The sequence below is a fragment of the Cebus imitator genome, unplaced genomic scaffold (genome assembly GCF_001604975.1).
Source record: "Cebus imitator isolate Cc_AM_T3 unplaced genomic scaffold, Cebus_imitator-1.0 Scaffold732, whole genome shotgun sequence".
NCBI classification, from domain to species: domain Eukaryota; kingdom Metazoa; phylum Chordata; class Mammalia; order Primates; family Cebidae; genus Cebus; species Cebus imitator.
The window spans coordinates 159,840-180,291 of NW_016108047.1; the positions used below are offsets into that span (position 1 = coordinate 159,840).

Consider the following 20,452-nt stretch of genomic DNA (forward strand, 5'->3'; position numbering starts at 1 on the left):
TTTTTTGAGACAGGGTCATTCTCTGTCACCTAGGCTGGAGTGCAGTGGCACAAACAGGGCTTACTGCAGCCTTGAACTCCTCGGCTGAAGTGATCCTCCTGCCTTGGCCTCCCAGAGTGCTGGGATTACAGGTGTGAGCCACTGTACCCAGCTGAAATTACTTCTTGATCAATGGGCAGCAGAATGGATGTTGTGTTAGCCACATGAAAATAACACTAATCTCCCTGTAAATCTCCATCAGAGCTCTTGGGTAACCAGGTGCATTGCCAATGAGCAATAATATTTTGAAAGGAATCTATTTTTCTGAGTAGTAAGACTCAATAGTGGGATTAAAATATTCTGTAAACCATGAGGTAAACAGATGTGCGGTCATCTAGGCTTTGTTGTTCCAGCTACACAACACAGGCAGGGTAGATTTGGCATAATTCTTATAGGCCCTAGGATTTTCAGAATGGTAAATGAGCATTGGCTTCAAGTTAAGCTCACCAGCTGCATCAAGAGGTAGCCTATCCTTTGATGGTTTGAACCCAGGCATCACCTCTCTAGCTATGAATGTCCTAGATGGCATTTCTGCCAATATGAGACTATTTTGTCTACAGTGAAAATCTGTTGTTTAGTGTAGCCACCTTAATTAGTTATCTTAGCTAGATCTTCTGGGTAACTTGCTGTTTCGTCTTGTAGTTTTATGGAGACAGCTTCTTTCCTCATGAATAACCTCATGAATCAACCTCTGCTAGCCTCAAACCTCTGCAACTTGCTCACCCCTCTCTTTGCCTTCATAGAACTGAAGAGAGTTAGGTTCTTGCTCTGGATTAGGTTTTGGCTTAAACGAATATTGTGGCTGGTCTGGTGTTCTGTTTAGACCACTAAAATATTTTCCAAAGCAGCAATAAGACTGTTTTGCCTTCTTATCAGTCATATGTTCACTGAAAGAGCACTTTTAATTTCCTTCAAGAACTCTTCCTTTATATTTGCAGCTGGGACAGCTGTTTGGCTCAAGAGGCCCAGCTTTCAAAGCCTGTCTTGGCTTTCAATATGCCTCCCTCACTAAGCTTAATCATTTTTCTTTTTTGACTTAAGTGAGAGAGATGTGACTCTTTGCTCACTTGAACACTTTGAGGCAATTGTAGGGCTATTAATGGGCGTGATTTCATTATTGTTGTGTCTCATGGAGGCCAGAGCAGAGGGAGAAAGATGGGAGAATGAGCAGTTGGTGGGGCAGTCAGAACACACACAACATTTATTAAGTCCATTATTTTACAAAGGTGTGGTTTGTGGTACCCCAAAATAATTAGTAACCGCAGAGATCGCAGATCACCATAACACATACAATAACAATAATGAAAAAGCCTGAAATACTATGAGACTCAACCAAATGTTATCCATAGACACGAACTGGGCACACGCTGTTGGTAAAAGGACACCAGTTGAATTGCTTGACTCAGGCCACATTAGATTTTCTTTTTTTTAAAGCAATACCTGTGGAGCACAATAAAGTAACTTGTTAAACAGTGAGGGGTGCCTGTATATTAAAGCAGTATATCCCTCAATTCTTAGTTATTGAGGGTTTTTTTTTTTTTTTTGAGACAGAGTTTCGCTCTTGTTACCCAGGCTGGAGTGCAATGGCGCGATCTCGGCTCACCGCAACCTCCGCCTCCTGGGTTCAGGCAATTCTCCTGCCTCAGCCTCCTGAGTAGCTGGGACTACAGGCATGCGCCACCATGCCCAGCTAATTTTTTTGTAGTTTTTAGTAGAGACGGGGTTTCACCATGTTGACCAGGATGGTCTTGATCTCCTGACCTCGTGATCCACCCGCCTCGGCCTCCCAAAGTGCTGGGATTACAGGCTTGAGCCACCGCGCCCGGCCGATATTGAGGTTTTTTTATATGAATGAATTTTGAAGTTTGTCAAGTGCTTTTTCAGCATCTCTAGAAGTGATCGCATTCTTCTTAGTTCTTCTAATATCATTTGTTATATTAATGTATTTCCTAATATTGAACCATCATTGCATTCCTAGAATGGTACATTAAAAAATATGCTATTTTGATTCCATTGGCCAAAATTTATTTAAGATTTTTGCATAGATATTAATTTGTAGCATAAATTTATATGTTTATTGATATACATATGTCTTGAGTGCAATGCAGTTGCTCAGTTTCGTTTTTGTTCCCTGGAACTCCTTTCCTAAGCCTGTCCTGTATTTGCTCTAACAGTGACTGGACTTTTTTTTTTTTTTTTTTTAAACAGATCTGCTATAAAGCTCTTGGTTTGGGAATTCCCATTGCCTCCCTCCTTCCTGTGTTGAGTCCTGTTTCCTGGACAAGGCAAGATTGCAGGTTTTTCTTTCTCCTGATTTATTTATTCATATCAGTAGCTTCCTGAGAAGAGATACATAGAATGTAAATTCTTTGAATATCTATATGACTGAAATGTCTTCAGACTTCACTAGTTGATCATTTTGAGGAATTAGACATTTAGGTGAAACTAATTTTTCTAAAGAATTTAGAGGGCATTCATCTTATCATTTTCTAGCTTCCATGTTGACATTAAGAAATCTGACGCCATTTTGTTTTATGACCTCTCCCCATCACCCACCACTACCTGGGAAGCACCTCTCAGTGTTTTGATATTCTAAGCTGATGTGCTTTGGCCTCCCTTCCGTTCACATGTTAGACAGTTGATGGGTCTTTTCCATTTGCAGATGCCTGTGTTTCAGTGCTAGGTACTTTACTTGAACAACTTTGTCCTTCCATTTCATTGTTCAGATATAGTGTCTTTTTCTCATCTCCTGTTATGCATTTCTTATCTTTTTGTTCTACTTTTTGGAAGATTGCCTCAGCTTTATTTTCTGACCCATTAACTGAATTTGTTATTCCTCATATTTTATATTTTCCTGAATATTCCTATTTATGGTTTACAAATAAAATGTTATTTCTAACTCATTATATTACATATATTTTAAAAATATTTACTGTTTCTGCATTTTTTTTTAAAATTTCTTCTTCTCCCCCAACCCTTACTCTCTTCTGTTTGCTTGATGTGGTCTCCTTCTTTATTAAGAAGCTGGTATCAAATATCTGGTTATCTTTGGCTGTCTGTTCACATTTAAGTGTGAGTCACAAGAAAGCTAGCATCTGAACAGTTGTCTTGGACTCAGCACATACCTATACCTATTCTGTGTGAGTTGGCTTTACTGTTGGGATGTCAGGTAGCCAGATGACTTTTTCTTTAGATACCTTCAGATGTCAGTGTCTAAAGATTCTTTCCCTGGGAATATTTGATTTCTCCAGAAAGGTATTGTTTGGTTTTTTACCTGAGCCTGAGATCTGGAATTTGGCAGTAGAAAGGGAATGCCAATTATTTTTGATTCATTATGTAGCTTTTTGCTTAACCCCATGTTCCCCTCACACCCCACTACAACTTAATCCCTCTAATTGCTGTGTTTTGCTCTCATTGCAATCCAAGCTACTTATTGTCAGCTTTAGATTCTGCATGATTTGATCTTAGTATAGCTCTCTTCTGCTTTTCATAGCTCTGTCAATTCACCACATTCCAGTCACTGTCCTTTCTGCTTCAAAAAGACTGAGTTCTTTCTCACTTATGGCTTTTGCGTATGCCTTCCCCTTTACATGGCTAGCTCGCTTTCACTATTTAAGTCTTTCCTCATGTATAATCTCCTTGACCTATAGGCAGGATTGGTTAGGTTATGCTGTGATACCAAAAAACCTCAAAATCTCAGTGGTTTAAAACATGATTGTTGCTCATAATCCATGTTCATCACAGATGAGCTGGGAGCTCTGCTGTCATTTGTCCTTATTCTAGTATGTAGGCTGACAGAGCAGCCACCATCTGGGGATTGCCATTACCCGTGGTATAAAGAAAAGGAAAGCATAGCAAATCATACTGAGCTTTCTTAAATCATCCAATGTGCAAGTGGCATAAATACCTTTTACTCAGATTCCACCTGTCACATCCATACCTGGCCTCGCCTAATTTCCGTTTGGTGGGGAAGTGCATTGTCCTAATAAACAGTGCATTTTGATATAACTAGAAATTGGAGTATGACTTTCTTGAGAAGAAAAAAGGAAGGATAATGTGTTTGTGTTGGGGAGGTATATGTGAAAGAGATTGACTTAAGATAGGAAGTTAATTACATAAGGGTAGGGTTTTTAAATACAGAGGTAAAACCTAAAAAAGAAAACTAAAATAGTTGACAGTGATTGCCTTAGGGTGGCAGGAAGAGAGGAGTTAGGGAGTTTGGGACTATTTGGTTTTTGAAAAATCATGTGTATGTAGTATTCTAATTAAAATGAGAATAAAATTTAAATAATCGTAGACCTTCATGTGACCTCTCATCTGTCTCTTTCCAGCTACCTTCCATTTATCTCATTTCCCTTTTTCAACCATTCTTCTGGAAAGCATTCTCTATTTCAGTTTCTCCACCTGCCACTTACTTCTTAACCCACTCCAATCTGGTTGGGGTGCTATTATTTCACTAATACAACTCTTGCTGAAGTTACCAGTGACCAATGTATTGCTAAATCTAGTGGACATTTTCAACTCTTTCTACTGTTTGACATCCTAGCAATATTCTCCACTTTCTGAAACCCTGCCTTCACTCGACTTCTGTAACCCAACTCTCCCATATTTGCTCCTAGTTCTTGGGGGCCTACATCTCTTTCTACCATATTCTCTCCTGGGGCAGTCTAATCTACATTTATGGTTTCAGTTACCCTGCTGAGGTTCCTGACAAATCTTCAGCATATATTCTCAGCTCACTAGCTCTATGTCCACATACCTACTTGTATACCTACATTTCCCTTAGATATTTAAAAGACACCTGAATTTAGTCTGCCTAAAACTCAGCACACACATGCACATACCACTGCGTTCTGCAAACTTTGTCTTCATCTCAAATTTCTTACCTCAATTGAAAACACCCAATATCATATCCTGTGTAAACCGGAAATCTAAGCATTATCCTTGACACTCACCTCTCCCTTCTTCCCAGTCCAAAATTAAGTTATGGTGATATTTTTTCCTCATTCTGCACCCTGTAGCCGGGGGTAACTTAAGAAACCCATTATTTTCCAAAGCTCCCATTGATCTTGCATTTTTGCTGCTTTTCCTCAATTACTACTCTCTTTTTCCTCATTTCAAAACTTACTCAAGAGCTACAGTAATCAAAACAATGTGATATTGGAATAATACAGATATATAATCTAGTAACAATACAGGTATATGGTCTAGTGCAATAGAATTTAGAGTTCAGAAATAAACCCATACATCTATGCTGATTTTTGACAAGGATGCTCAGTCCACTCAATTGGGAAAGAATATTCTCATCAACAGATGGTGCCAAGATAACTTGATTTCCACATGTAAAAAATAAAATTAGACCCTCTACCTCACATTGCATATAAAAATTAACTCCAGATGGGTCTGTAACCTAAATATAAAACCTGCAACCCTAAAAATTTTCGAAGAAAACAGTTTAATCTTCATGACCTTCAGTTTTGCAATGGATTCTTGGATAAGACACCAAAAAGCATGAGCAACAAAAGAAAAAATAGATAAGTTATATTTCATCAAAATTTGAAAGTTTTATGCATTAAAGGCCCTTATCAAGAAAGTGTAAAAATAAGCTACAGAATGGGAGAATGCTTGCAAAGCTTATGTCTGATACCAGATTGATATCTAGAATATATAAAGAACACCTACAACTCAATAGCAACAAAAAGACAACCTGATTAAAAATGGGCAAAGGATTGGAATAGACATTTCTCCGAACATATATACATATCCAATAAATACATGAAAAGGTATTCAGCATAATTAGAGAAAAATTTAGGTAAAAACCACAATGAGGTAATTGTATCTACTTAGATGGCTATACTTTTTTTTAAAGTAAAAAATGGGAAATAATACGTGTTGGTAATAATGTGGGGAAATTGGAACATTTGTACATTGCTGTTGGGATTGTAAAATGATGCAGCTGCTTGTGGAAAAGGGTTTACTAATTTCTTAAAAGTTTAAATATAGAATTTATTACATGATCTGGCAATTCCACTTCTGGGCATATAGCCCAAGGAATTGAAGGCAGGCCCAAGCAGATACTTATATGCCAGTGTTCACTGTTGTCTCATTCATAGCATCCAGAAGGTGGAAACCACTCAAGTGTCCATAAACAGATGAATGGATAAACAAATCGTGATTTATCCATGCAACGGAATATTATTCAGCCATAAGAAATAAGGTACTGACATGTGCTACAAAATGGATGAAACTTAAAAATGTACTAATTGAAATAAGACAGATACAAAAGGGTAAATACTGTATGATTCCAGTCATGAAATATCTAGAATAGGCATATTGATAGAGACAGAAAGTGCATTTGAACATGCTAGGGACTTGGAAGAGGGAAGAATGGGGAATTATTTAATGGTCTATAGTTTCTGTTGTGATAAAGTTTTAGGAATAGGTAATAGTGATGGTTGCAGTGCTGCTAGATTGTGTACTCAAAAATGGGTGAGATGACACATTTTATATTAATATATATTTTATTACAGTTTAAAAAATTAATAATGTAATGTTCCAAGAACCATTGAATTGTACACTTGAAATGGGTGCATTTTATGGTATGTGAACTATACCTCAATAAAGCTTTTTGAAAAATAAAAAGGTAACAATTTTCTCACCCACCATTTTGTTTTATAAGCTGTTTTGTCAAATTGAAAAGTCCTGAAATACCCTTTTGCTTTATTAGTATAACTAAAAAAGTAATTAAAACATTTTTTAAAAGGTGATTAAAGGGTTCATAATCATGTGTTTTTCTATCAGGAACCTTGATCAATGTGTTAGATAAGATGATTTCCTGTTCTTAATCTAACGTACTTTGATCCAAACAAACAAAAACCTACCAGGAGATCCACTGTAAGTGCTCTGTATTGCCAGTTATCCATGTTCTATGCCTGCCACATATGGAAAGCATGCATCCGATTGATTGTCTTGGGGGCTCCTGGAGCTGTATTATTGATCTTTACTCTTCCTAAGACCTGGTAGTCAACCATTTATTGTTATTATAGACTAGATTTATTTTTCCTCCTATTTTTAAAGTTTTTTTTTAATGTGGCAAAATACACAACATAAAATTTATTATCTTTATCATTTGTAGGAGTACAGTTTAGTGTATTTAAATGTATTTATGATGTTGTACACGCCTTACCATCATCCATCTCTGTGATTCTTTTTATTTTGTAAAACTTAAACTCTGTACCCATTAGACAATAACTCTTAATGCCCCCTGCCAACCAACAACTAATTTTTTAATATCTCAGGATTGGTTTGGGGAGAGTATTAAATCAATAAGTATTTAGCATCTATTTTATGGTAACAGTTACTAGGGACATGAAGAAGGTTAAAATATGGCATGCTGTAAAAAACTGATGATACTGCTGGATAGATAATACTACATATGCAACAATTATATAGGAATCAAGGATAACATGGAATTTATCATAATACCTTGTGTATATATATATATAGCTTATATATGCAAGTTATAATGAAAATTGTGGGGCACTAGTAAAAGACCAAACACATCGAAAAAACTAATGTTAGTATTGATAAGACCTTAATATATAATGCCAGACATGGTGGTATGTGTACCTGTGGTCCTTCAGGAGGCTGAGGTAGGATGATTACTTGAGCTCAGGAGATGGAGTCCAGCCTGGGCAACATAAAACCTGTTTCTTAAAAGAAAATTTGGGCCGGGCGCGGTGGCTCAAGCCTGTAATCCCAGCACTTTGGGAGGCCGAGGCGGGTGGATCACAAGGTCAAGAGATCGAGACCATCCTGGTCAACATGGTGAAGCCCCGTCTCTACTAAAAATACAAAAAAAAATTAGCTGGGCATGGTGGTGCGTGCCTGTAATCCCAGCTACTCAGGAGGCTGAGACAGGAGAATTGCCTGAACCCAGGAGGCGGAGGTTGTGGTGAGCCGAGATCGCGCCATTGCACCCCAGCCTGGGTAACATAAGTGAAACTCCGTCTCAAAAAAAAAAAAAAAAAAAAAAAAAAAAAGAAAATTTGACATATGATTAGGAATGTATCACATTTTGTTGGAGACGAGAAAAATCCTTCAGTGAATCCATACTAGTTCAGTGGTTGCCTCTTTAAGGAAACATTCTATATTTTCATTTTATGCTATATTCAAAAAGTAATTCCGTGGCTTCCAGCCTAGCAGGTAAGGAGCTCATAAGTAACCACACTGTCCTAACAAGTAAAAAGCTGAACAAGCAAAAATAATAAAACAGCTCTTTTAGATCTGTCTGGAAAGTGAAGCCATGGGGCAGATTGTTGAACCAAAAATTGGAGAGACAGACAGGTGGATATAAAGAATCACAACTTCACCAGAGCAGAAACCCACAAGCAGAAACCTCTGCAGGAACCAGTGCTGGAGTAGGAAAGGCTGAACTGTAATTGATGAATGGCTAGATGCTCAGTATGGACAACTCTGAGAGTTAGAAACTTCAGAGGGACCCAGTCATGGGGGACGGCTGCCACATTTTTTGTGTTTTTACCTCCAGTAGCTTGACCAGGACCTCACAGTGAATATTGGAGAAAAATCTCCTTGTGCTTCTTGCAGTGGGAGGGGGAAAGGGATCAATTTGAAATATGCAAAAGCTTTCTGTTCTTAACAAAGCCTACCCTCAGGAGACATGATTTTACCAGTGTTGCTTACCTTGGGGAAGGGAAATACCTAACCAGCCTCCTCTAGCCTTCTGCATGGGGAAAGGGAAATATACAACTTCAGCCCCCTCTAGTCATCCCGTCCCATCTAAGGGAGAAAGCTGTGAAGCCCTGGTGAAGTTCACAGTCCAGTGGCACAGGCTGTCTAAAGATTGAATCTCATCATAGGGCTAAGAATGCTTCTTCTCCCCACACCTTACATTACGTTATTAAAGGCCTATTCAGCAAGATTTACTCAGTTAATCATGTTCATCTTTCAGCAAAAAATTACAAGGCCTACTAAAAGGCAAAACCCAACATTGTAAAGAAACTGAACAAGCATCAGAACTAGAGTTACATATAGCAGAATTGTTGGAATAATCAGACCAGGGGTTATTAAAAACTGTGATTAAAGTGCTAAGAGTTTTAATGCCAAAACATAGGCAACAAGACTAGATGGATGATAGCACAGATCGATGGAAATTCTAAGAAGGAACCAAAAAGAAGTGATAGAGATCAAAAACATTGTAGCAAAATGGAAAATGCCTTTGGTGGGGTCATGAGTAGACTGGACGTGACCGGGAACAGAATCTCTGAGGTGTTAGAGATCAAAACCACTGTAACAAAATATAAAATGCCTTTGGTGGGGTCATCAGTAGACTGGACGTGACCAAGGAGAGAATCTCTGAGTGGGAGGATATGACAACTAGAAATTTTTAAAACTAAAAAGCAGAGAGAAAATCTGGGAAAAAAGGAATCAGTCGAGAACAGAATATTCAAGAACTATGGGAAGGCTACAGAAGAAGTAACATATGTATAATGGGAATACCAGAAGGGAAGAAGGAGAAAAAGGGACAGAAGTAATATTCGAGTCAAATATGTCTGAAAGTTTCACCAATATCAGACACCAACCTAAAGATGCAGGAAGTTCAGAAAACATGAAGCAGGCTAAATGCCAAAAATAGTATACCTAAGCATACCATATTCAAATGTGAGAAAATTAAACTTGAAAGAAGACAGGAATAAACACCTTACCTATAGAGGAGCACAGTTAAGAATTACTTCTGAGTTTTCTTCAGAAACCATGCAAGCAAGAGTTGGAATGAAATATTTAAAGTGTTGAAAGAAAAAAACCCACCAACTTAGGATTCTGTATCCAGTAAAACTGTGTCTTTCATAAAAAGTAAAAATACAGATTTTCTCAGACAAAATTAAGGGAATTTGTTGCCTGTATACCTGCCTTGTAATAAATGTTAAAAGAAGTTCTTCGGAAAGAAGGAAAATTGTGGTTAGAAACCAGGATCTATGCAAAGAAAGGGAGACCATTCAAGAAGGAATAAAGAAAGGTAAAATAAAAACGTTTTTCTAACTGGTAATAATTGCTCAAAACAATAGTAGTAACCATGTATTTGATTAAGTATATGTCTGTGTGTGTTTATATGTAAGTAAAATGAATAACAGTTTCTGTGTAAGTGAAATGGTTCAAGGGACTGGAAGGAATAATTTAGAATATTTTGTTATAAGGTAATTCCACTTTCCAGGAAGCAGTGTGTTATTTGAAAGTATACTTGGGTTAATTGTAATGTGTGTTGCAAACTCTGGGGAAACCACTACAAATAGTAAAGAAGTATAATTGATGTGATAAGAAAGGAGAGAAAATTGAATTGCATAAAATGCTCAACTAAAAACTACAAATGGTAGAAAAAATGTGAAAGACAGAAATAGGAACAAATAAGAAAGCCAACCAACAGAACATAGTGACAAACATGGTGGATATTAATATAACTATGTTAATGATCACCTGAAATATGGCTAAATACAGCAATTAAATGACATGGGAGTGGATCAAAAAATTTGACTCAACAGTATCTTGACTGCAAGAAACCCACTTTAAATATATAGATTAAAGAGATACAGCATGGTAACACTAATGAAAAAATCAGAATAGTTATATCAATTTCAGACAGAGGACTTCAACAGTAGGGAAGTTATCAGGGTTAAAGGTGGGGATTACATAATGATAAAGGAGTCAATATTCTAAGAAGGCATAATAGTGCTTAATATGTATGTACCTAACAGAGCGTCAGAATATATGAGGCAAAAACTGATAGAACTGCAAGGAGAAATAAATGAATCCTCTAGTTGGAGATGACAATACCCCTCTAGCACCAATAGACTGATACAGCAGGCAGAAAGTTGGTAAGGACATAGTTGAACTCAGAAACATCAACTGGATATAATATCTATAGATTACATTATTCAATAACAGCATATTGCACATTCTTCTGAAGGTCACACAGAACATTCACAAACAGACCACATTCGATGCCATAAAACAGACCTAAATAAAAGAATAGAAATAATATATCTGCTGTCAGACCACAGTGGAATGAAGATTGAAATTAATTACAGAAAGATAGCTGGAAAATCCCCAGATACATTGAGATTAAACTTCTGAATAACAGGGCTCAAATAAGACATCTTGAGAAACTTTTAAATATTTGGAGGTAAATGAGAATAAAAATAGAGTTTATCAAAATCACATGATCTTACCAATAGATACAGAAAGAGAATTTGATAAAACCCAATATTCTTTCATAAAAACTTTCAAGAAACTTGGAATAAAAGGGAGCTTCCTTGGTTATAGAATATCTATACAAATCCCACAGCTAACATACTTAATGGTAAGGAACTTGAAGCTTTTCCATTAAGATTAGGAACAAGGCAAGAATGTACACCCCTCAGCACTGCATTTCATCATCATATGGGAAGTCCCAGCTGTCTTACTCTATTCCTGCTGTTATAACAAAATACCACTGGGTAATTTATAAATAACAGAAGTTTATTTCACTCAGTTCTGGTTGCTGGGAAGCCCAAGATCAAAGCACCAGCAGATTCAGAGTCTCGTAAGGGTTGTTCTGTTTCCAAGGTGGTACTTTATTTCTGTGTCTTCACATGGCAGAAGAGATGGAATGTCAGGCAGCTCTCTGAAGCCTCTTTTATAAGGGCATTAATCCCATTCCTGAGGACAGAGCCCTCAGGGCCCAATAAGGTCTCAAAGTCTCCACCTCTTAATGCCATCACCTTGGGGTTTAATTTCCCACATGAATTTTGGAGAGACACAATACATTCAAACTGCAGTACCAGCTGATGCAATAAGATAGGAAAAGGAAATAAGCAAATAGGTTGGGAAGGAAGAAATAAAATTTTGTTGGCAGATGAAATTATCATTTATATAGCAAATCCAAAAGAATGAACAAAAAAACCTCCTGGAGCTAGTAAGTGATTATAGCCAGGTTGCAGGATATAAAAGTAATATAGAAAAATCCATCACTTTCCTATTAATCAGTAATGAACAAGTGTACTGTGAAATTGAAAGCATATTACCATTTACATTACTACCCACAAAATGAAATGCTTAGATAGAAATCTAATTGTGGATAAGATGTATATGAGGAAGACCTCAGAGCTCTGATGATCGACATAAAAGATGAGATATTCCATGTTTGTGGATAGGAAAACAATATTGTCAAGATGTCTGTTCTTCCCACTTTTATGTATAGATTCATGTAGACTCAATCAAAATCCCAGCAATTTATTTCATGGATATCAACATACTGATTCTAAAGTTTATGTGCACAGACAAAATGCCCAATGTGATCAACATAATAATAAAGGACAGTCTGAGGACTGATACTACCTGACTTCAAGACTTACCATAAACTTGAGTGGCCAAGAGAATGTGGCATTTGTGATAGGATAGACAAATAGATGGATGGAACAGAATAGAGAACCCAGAAATACTCACATAAATATAGTCAGTTCAGCTTTTACCAAGGAGCAGGAGCAATACATTGGATCAAAAAAGTAGCCCTTTGAAGAAATGATGCTGGAACAAATGGATATCCGCTTTCAAAAAAAGGATAGCTACAGACCTTACACTCTTCACAATAATGAACAACTTGGATCAGAGACCTAAATGTAAAATACGAAACTGTAAAACTCTTCGACAATAGCACAGGAGGAAACCTGGATTACCGTTAGTATGGTGATAATGTTTCAGTTATAACACCAAAGGCATCCGTGAAGGAAGAGAATTGGTAAACTGGACTTTATTAAAATTTAATACTTTCGTTCTGTGAAAGATAATGCCAGGAAAACGAGATGACAGGCCACAGACTGGGGGAAAAAAAAAACACTTGCAAAAGACACAACTGATGAAGGACCATCAACCAAAACTTGAAAAGAATGTCTAATGTTAATAAGAAAATGTAGAATATGTTCTAAAAATGGGCAAAAGGGCCAAGGTGGGCAGATCACTTGAGGCCCAGAGTTGGAGACCAACCTGGGCAACATAGCATAATCCTGCCTCTATGAAACATTAAAAAAGAAAAAACTAACTGGGCATAGTTGTGCATGCCTGTAGTCCTAGCTACTCTGGAGCCCAGGAATTTGAGGTGATAGTGAGCCATGACTGCACTTCAGACTAGGGGACAGAGTGAGTGATCCTGTTTACAAAAGAAAAAAAATTTTCAGGGGCAAAAGACCTGGCTGAACACCCCACCAAAGAAATACAGATGGCAAATAAACATACGGGAATATATCCAAGATTATATATCATTAGGGAATTAAAAATTAGAACATCAGTGAGATACTCCCACATACTTGGCCCAGATCCAAAACAATACTAAACGTTGATGAGGATGTGGAACAACAGAAGTGCTCAGACATTGCTGGTGGGAGTACAAAATGGTCTGGTCACTTTGGAAGACAGTTTGGTAGTTTCTTATAAAACTAAACATTTTCCAACCACATGAACCAGCAATTGGCATTTACCCAAGTGAAATGAAAAGTTATGTGCACATGAAAACAGGCACATGGTTGTTTATAGCAGCTTTGTTGTGATTGCCAAAACTTAGAAGCAGCCTGTCCTTGAGTAGGTGAGTGGATAAATTGTTACATCCAGCCGGTGGAATACTATTCAGTACTAAAAAGTAGCAGTCTATCAAACCATGAAAAGATAACGGAGGAAACTTAATGCATGGTACTAAGTGAAGGAAGCCTATCTTAAAAAGGCCACATATTGTATGATTCCAACTCTGTGACATCCTGGAAAAGGCGAAACTATGGAGACAGTAGCAAAACGACCAGTGGTTGCCAAGTGTTAGGGAAAGGAAAGGATGGAGCACAGACAATATTTAGGTCAGTGGGACTATTCTGTATGGGCACTACAGTGGCACTTACTTGTTATTCATACATTCATCAAAACCCATGGAATGTACAACACCAAGACTGAACCCTAATGTATATACTATGGACTTTTGAGTCATAGTGATGTGTCAATGTGGGTTTGTTGATTTTTAACAAATGTATTGCTCTGGTGTAAAATGTTGATAATAGGGGAGGCTGTGCATGTGTAGGGTCAGGGAGTATATGGGAACTCTGTATTTTCCACTCAATTTTGCTGTGAACTTAAAATAGCTCTAAAAATAAGTTTATTAATCATCATAATTTTAAAAATATAATTCTCTCCAGCACTTTGGGAGGCTGAGGCAGATCACCTGAGGTCAGGAGTTCAACACCAGCCTGGCCAACATGGCGAAACCCCATCTCTACTGAAGATTCAAAAATTAGCCCGGTGTGGTGGCACGTACCTATAATTCTAGCTACTCGGAAGGCTGAGGCAGGAGAATTGCTTGAACCCAAGAGGCAGAGGTGGTAGTGAGCTGAGATCACACCATTGCACTCCAGCCTGGGCAACAAGCCAAACTCCATCTCAAAAAAACAAAAACACCTAGGTTTCAGTGTAATTTAATTAATTTATTATTTGAGACAGACTCTCACTCTGTCACCCAGGCTGGAGTGCAGTGGTACAATCTTGGCTCACTGCAACCTCCGCCTTCTGGGTTCATGCAGTTCTCCTGCCTCAGCCTCCCTAGTAGCTGGGATTACAGGCACCTGCCACTGTGCCCAGCTAGTTTTTTGTATTTTTAGTAGAGATGGGGTTTCACCATCTTGGCCAGGCTTGTCTTGAATGTCTAACGTCATGATCCACCTGCCTCGGCCTTCCAAAATGCGTGGATTACAGGCATGAGCCACTATACCTTGTCCTATTTAATGTTTATTAAGGGGCAAAGACAAAAGTATGGATAAACCTAATATATAAAAATATATAAATGGGAAAATGGTATGAATAGACAAACATTAAAAGTGCTAATAGACTTTGGGGAAAAGTTCAGACTTGTCAAATGCATATTAAAACAATGGGATTAATTTAAAATTTTAAAGTAATATTTGATGCAAATATTTGAAAGCATATGCAATATACTGAAAAAAACCTGAGCCTACCACCAGAAGTAAAAATCATAACATTTTTGGTGCTTTGAATTCTTATACTGTGCTTTTCCATCTCTCTTCCCTGCCCCCTCAACTGTTCTTGTTAACTATTGTGTTTATCATTTCCTTAAAGCAGTTTTCACAAGTATGTATGTATCACCAAGCAATGTCTTGTTTAATTTTGCTTAAGTTTTTTCTGACTTGTTTCCTCCTTTATTCTCTCTTTTGCCCTCACCCCAGTTTGTGTAGAAGTAGTATGGATGTAAAATGACGTTTCTGTAGACTTAGGAGATTGTAGTACATCTGAATTTGTTGGGGTAGAGAATATCAGTATCACCTGGGAGCTTATTAAAGTTACTCAAGTTTTTGCTATTTCTAATTTTTTCAACTACAAGCTTCTTGAGAATCATGGGCTACGTTTACGAAAAGGAGCCTGTTATATCTCTCAGATATGTTGGAGCAGAACAAAGGTTGAGGACTGTATTAATGATCTCTACAAAGAGTCTTCTGATCTTTCTTTTTGATGTCTCGATCTTTGATATAAAGATTCGCTCTGGGCCCTTGCTATTTACATAACAGCTGAAAAAATTGAATTTAATAATTTTATATTGAAGGCTTAGTATGTTCAGAACTGTAGTAGACACTTTGAAAAACATTAGTTATAAAAATTATGACATATCTTAGTTTAATTAAGACAGTTCTTTTGAGGAATTGGTAAATATTTGTATGAGCAATACATTTGTAAGAGATGTATAAACAAATTGGTATTATAATATAAAAGACAATTGAGCTTTATCTTGTTTGATTCCAGGAGAAAAGGCTGGTCAGGGAAAATTGCATTAAAGTGGATCCTGGAAAGGACAGGGAAATTTTTGATAATTGGTAAGGGGCAAGGAAGAACATTCCAGGGAGAGAGAACTGCATAAACAAAGGGATGGATTGGGAGCATATTTGGGAACTGTGATTAGTACAGTTTAGTAGCAATAATATGCACTCAGATAACGATGGACTGTAAGGTTTGGTTTGGCCATATCGACAAGGAACCTTAAATAATCAGCTCTCTGTACTCAGGATTCTAAGACTATATTTTTGGTTGTGAACACCCAAATTGCTGTTCTTATATCTAGTCACGTCATTAGTCATGTTTACTGGATGAGAGAAGGATTTTTGTCTGTTTTGCTATTGCTGTATCCTTAGAGCATAGAAGAGCATCTGGTATATAGCAGGCATATATGAACTCTGTGTTAAATGAGTGAATGAATTTAGATTTCATAAGAAAGAATAATTTTATGGTTGTACTTTAAAGAGATCTTGCCTCCATGGGTCAAGTTGTTTTTGGTACTTTCATAATATGCCTCAAACTTCATTGCATTTGTCTCACTTGGAATTCTCTTTCCCTGGCATTTTTTGCAATGTTCTATGTGGGCTCTTATAACTCATGATCATCCTCCTTATAGTATACCGGTATTACAAGTTACATTTATTTTCTGTGACTTGATCCAGGTAGATTTTAACTCAACACCTGTTTTTCTGAAATGTAGCATTGCTTCATTCTTTAATCTTGATTTTAATCATTTCTAGGAATCTGTGACATCACTTTTTGAGCTTTCTGCTACTTAGTCACCACTGTATTCTTCTGGTTATGTTAAATAAATATATTTACTGTTTATAGTATTATTTTAAAATGTTAGCTTTGCTGTTAAATTTAACATTTTACATTTTACATGTTACAACTTTGCTGTATTTTTTGTAGGTCTGAATAAATTACTCATATTCTTACATATCATGAATTGTGAAAAAATGTACAAGTTGAATTATGTTACCTATACCTGTTTGTATTATTCTTCAGTGTTTGCTCTAGAAATTATAATATGCATCCTTTAATTTATGATAGTGTCCCGTGAATTAATATACTACTACTTGCATAAAATGTAGAAGATTTATAATTATATAATTCTGCTTACTCCGCCTTTCCTTCCTTTGTGCTTTGGTTGTCATATATCTTTTTTTTTTAATTGCATTTTAGGTTTTGGGGTATGTGTGAAGAACATGCAAGATTGTTGCATAGGTACACAGGTGGCAGTGTGATTTGCTGCCTTCCTCCCCCTCACCTATATCTGGCATTTCTCCCCCTGCTATCTCTCCCCAACTCCCCACCCCACACTGTCCCTCCCCTATTTCCCCCCAACAGACCCCAGTGTGTAGTGCTCCCCTCCTTGTGTCCTCATTGTTCAACACCGGCCTATGAGTGAGAACATGCAGTGTTTGATTTTCTGTTCTTGTGTTAGTTTGCTGAAAATGATGGTTTCCAGTTTCATCCATGTCCCAACAAAGGACATGAACTCATCGTTTTTGATGGCTGCATAATATTCCATGGTGTATATGTGCCACATTTTCCCTGTCCAGTCTATCATTGATGGGCATTTGGGTTGATTCCAGGTCTTTGCTATTGTAAACTGTGCTGCAATGAACATTCATGTGCATGTGTCCTTATAGTAGAATGATTTATAATCCTTTGGATATATACCCAGTAATGTGATTGCTGGGTCAAATGGAATTTCTATTCCTAGGTCCTTGAGGAATTGCCACCCTGTCTTCCACAATGGTTCAACTAATTGACACTCCCACCAACAGTGTAAAAGTGTTCCTATTTCTCCACATCCTCTCCAGCATCTGTTGTCTCCAGATTTTGTAATGATCGCCATTCTAACTGGCGTGAGATGGTATCTCAATGTAGTTTTGATTTGCCTTTCTCTAATGACCAGTGACGATAAGGATTTTTTTCATATATTTGTTGGTCTCATGTATGTCTTCTTTTGTAAAGTGTCTGTTCATATCCTTTGCCCACTTTTGAATAGGCTTGTTTGTTTTCTTCTTGTAAATTTGTATTAGTTCTTTGTAAATTCTGGATATCAGCCCTTTGTCAGATGGGTAGACTGCAAAATTTTTTCCCATTCTGTTGGTTGCCGATTCACTCTAATGACTGTTTCTTTTGCCCTGCAGAAGCTGTGGAGTTTGATTAGATCCCATTTGTCTATTGTGGCTTTTGTTGCCAGTGCTTTTGGTGTTTTGGTCATGAAGTCCTTGCCTAAGCCTGTGTCCTGAATGGTTTTGCCTAGATTTTCTTCTAGGGTTTTTATGGTGTTAGGTCTTATGTTTAAGTCTTTAATCCATCTGGAGTTAATTTTAGTGTAAGGTGTCAGGAAGGGGTCTAGTTTCTGCTTTGTGCACATGGCTAGCCAGTTTTCCCAACACCATTTATTAAACAGGGAATCCTTTCCCCATTGCTTGTTTTCGTGAGGTTTGTCAAAGATCGGACGGTTGTAGATATGTTGTGTTGCCTTCGAGGCCTCTGTTCTGTTCCATTGGTGTATATCTTTTGGTACCAGTACCATGCTGTTTTGATTACTGTGGCCTTGTATAGTTTGAAGTCCGGTAGTGTGATGCTTCCCGCTTTGTTCCTTTTGCTTAGAATTGACTTAGTTATGCGGGCTCTCTTTTGGTTCCATATGAAGTTTAAGGTGGTTTTTTTCCAGTTCTGTGAAGGTCATTGGTAACTTGATGGGGATAGTGTTGGATCTGTAAATTACTTTGGGCAGAATGGCCATTTTCACGATATTGATTTTTCCTAACCATGAACATAGAATGTTTCTCCATCTGTTTGTGTCCTCTCTTATTTTGTTGAGCAGTGGCTTGTATAAGTATCGATCGAATTACCACCTATGCAACTTACGACCATTTGACTTTACGACCACAATCGCTAGCCATGACTGCTCCACATCTGGCAGCACAAACGTTGCCCAGCTGGGCGTACGACAGTGCGGACCAGCTTCCGGCAGCACTACCATCTCCGCGTGCACCATTTCAACTATACGTATAGTCTACTCAACTTAATGACCAAACCGTGTTACGACCAGTCCGTGGTCCCGACCGTGGTCGTAAGTCGAGCACTAGCTGTAGTTCTCCTTGAAGAGGTCCTTTATGTTCCTTGTTAGTTGTATTCCTAGGTATTTTATTCTCTTTGTAGCAATTGTGAATGGCAATTTGTTTTTGATTTGGCTTTCTTTAAGTCTGTTACTGGTGTATAGGAATGCTTGCAATTTTTGCACATTTATTTTGTAACCTGACACTTTGCTGAAGTTGCTTATCAGTTTCAGGAGATTTTGGGCTGAGACGATGGTGTCTTCTAGATATACAATCATGTCATCTGCAAAAAGAGGACAATTTGACTTCCTTCTTTCCTATTTGAATACCTCTTCTTTCTTTTTCTTGCCTGATTGCTCTGGCTAGAACTTCCAGTATTATATTGAATAGGAGTGGTGAGAGAGGGCATCCTTGTCTAGTGCCACATTTCAAAGGGAATGCTTCCAGTTTTTGCCCATTCAGTATGATATTGGCTGTTGGTTTTTCATAAATAGCTTTTATTATTTTGAGATATGTTCCGTCAATACCTAATTTATTGAGGGTTTTTAGCATAAAGGGCTGTTGAATTTTGTGAAAGGCCTTCTCTGCATCAATTGAGATAATCATGTGGTTTTTGTCTTTGGTTCTGTTTATGTGGTGAATTATGTTTATAGACTTACGTATGTTGAACCACCCTTGCATCCCCGGGATGAAGCCTACTTGATCATGGTGGATAAGCTTTTTGATGTGCTGTTGCAATCGGCTTGTCAGTATTTTATTGAAGATTTTTGTATCTATGTTCATCATGGATGTTGGCCTGAAGTTTTCTTTTCTTGTTGAGTCTCTGCCAGGTTTTGGTATCAGGATGATGTTGGTTTCATAAAATGATTTGGGAAGGATTCCCTCTTTTTGGATAGCTTGGAATCATTTCAGAAGGAATGGTACCAGCTCCTCTTTGTATGTCTGGTAGAATTCGGCTGTAAACCCATCTGGACCTGGACTTTTTTTGGGTGTTAGGCTCTTATTTGCTGCCTCAACTTCAGACCTTGTTATTGGTCTATTCAGGGTTTCGACTTCTTCCTGGTTTAGCCTTGGGAGGATGCAAGTGTCCAGGAATTTATCCATTTCTTCCAGGTTTACTAGTTTATGTGCATAGAGTTGTTTGTAATAATCTCTGATGATGGTTCGAATTTCTGTGGAATCTGTGGTGATATCCCCTTTATCGTTTTTTATTGCATCTGTTTGGTTATTCTCTCTTTTCTTTTTTATTAATCTGGCTAGTGGTCTGTTTTGTTGATCTTTTCGAAAAACTAGTTCCTGGATTTATTGATTTTTTTGAAGGTGTTTTTGTGTCTCTGTCTTCTTCATTTCTGCTCTGATCTTAGTTATTTCTTGTCTTCTGCTAGGTTTTGAGTTTTTTTGATCTTGCTCCTCTAGCTCTTTCAATTTTGATGATAGGGGGTCAATTTTAGATCTCTCCTTGC

The 20,452-nt window shown here is 37.5% G+C and overlaps 1 protein-coding gene across 18 annotated transcripts in view; it reads left to right on the plus strand.

Annotated features, from left to right (window-relative positions):
* ZMYND11 (zinc finger MYND-type containing 11) overlaps nucleotides 1-20,452 on the plus strand; it is a 124,426-nt gene that overhangs the window by 23,288 nt on the left and 80,686 nt on the right. For 4 of the 18 annotated variants that reach the window (XM_037735142.1, XM_037735144.1, XM_037735149.1 and 1 more), the window contains exons 1-2: nucleotides 7,977-7,987; nucleotides 13,088-13,093. The exons of 13 other annotated variants lie outside the window; for them this stretch is intronic. The gene's annotated coding sequence lies outside the window, so the exon portion shown is untranslated. Of the gene's footprint in view, nucleotides 1-2,247; nucleotides 2,325-7,976; nucleotides 7,988-13,087; nucleotides 13,094-20,452 lie in introns of those variants that run through there. One more of the 18 variants, XM_037735143.1, reaches the window with a different exon arrangement.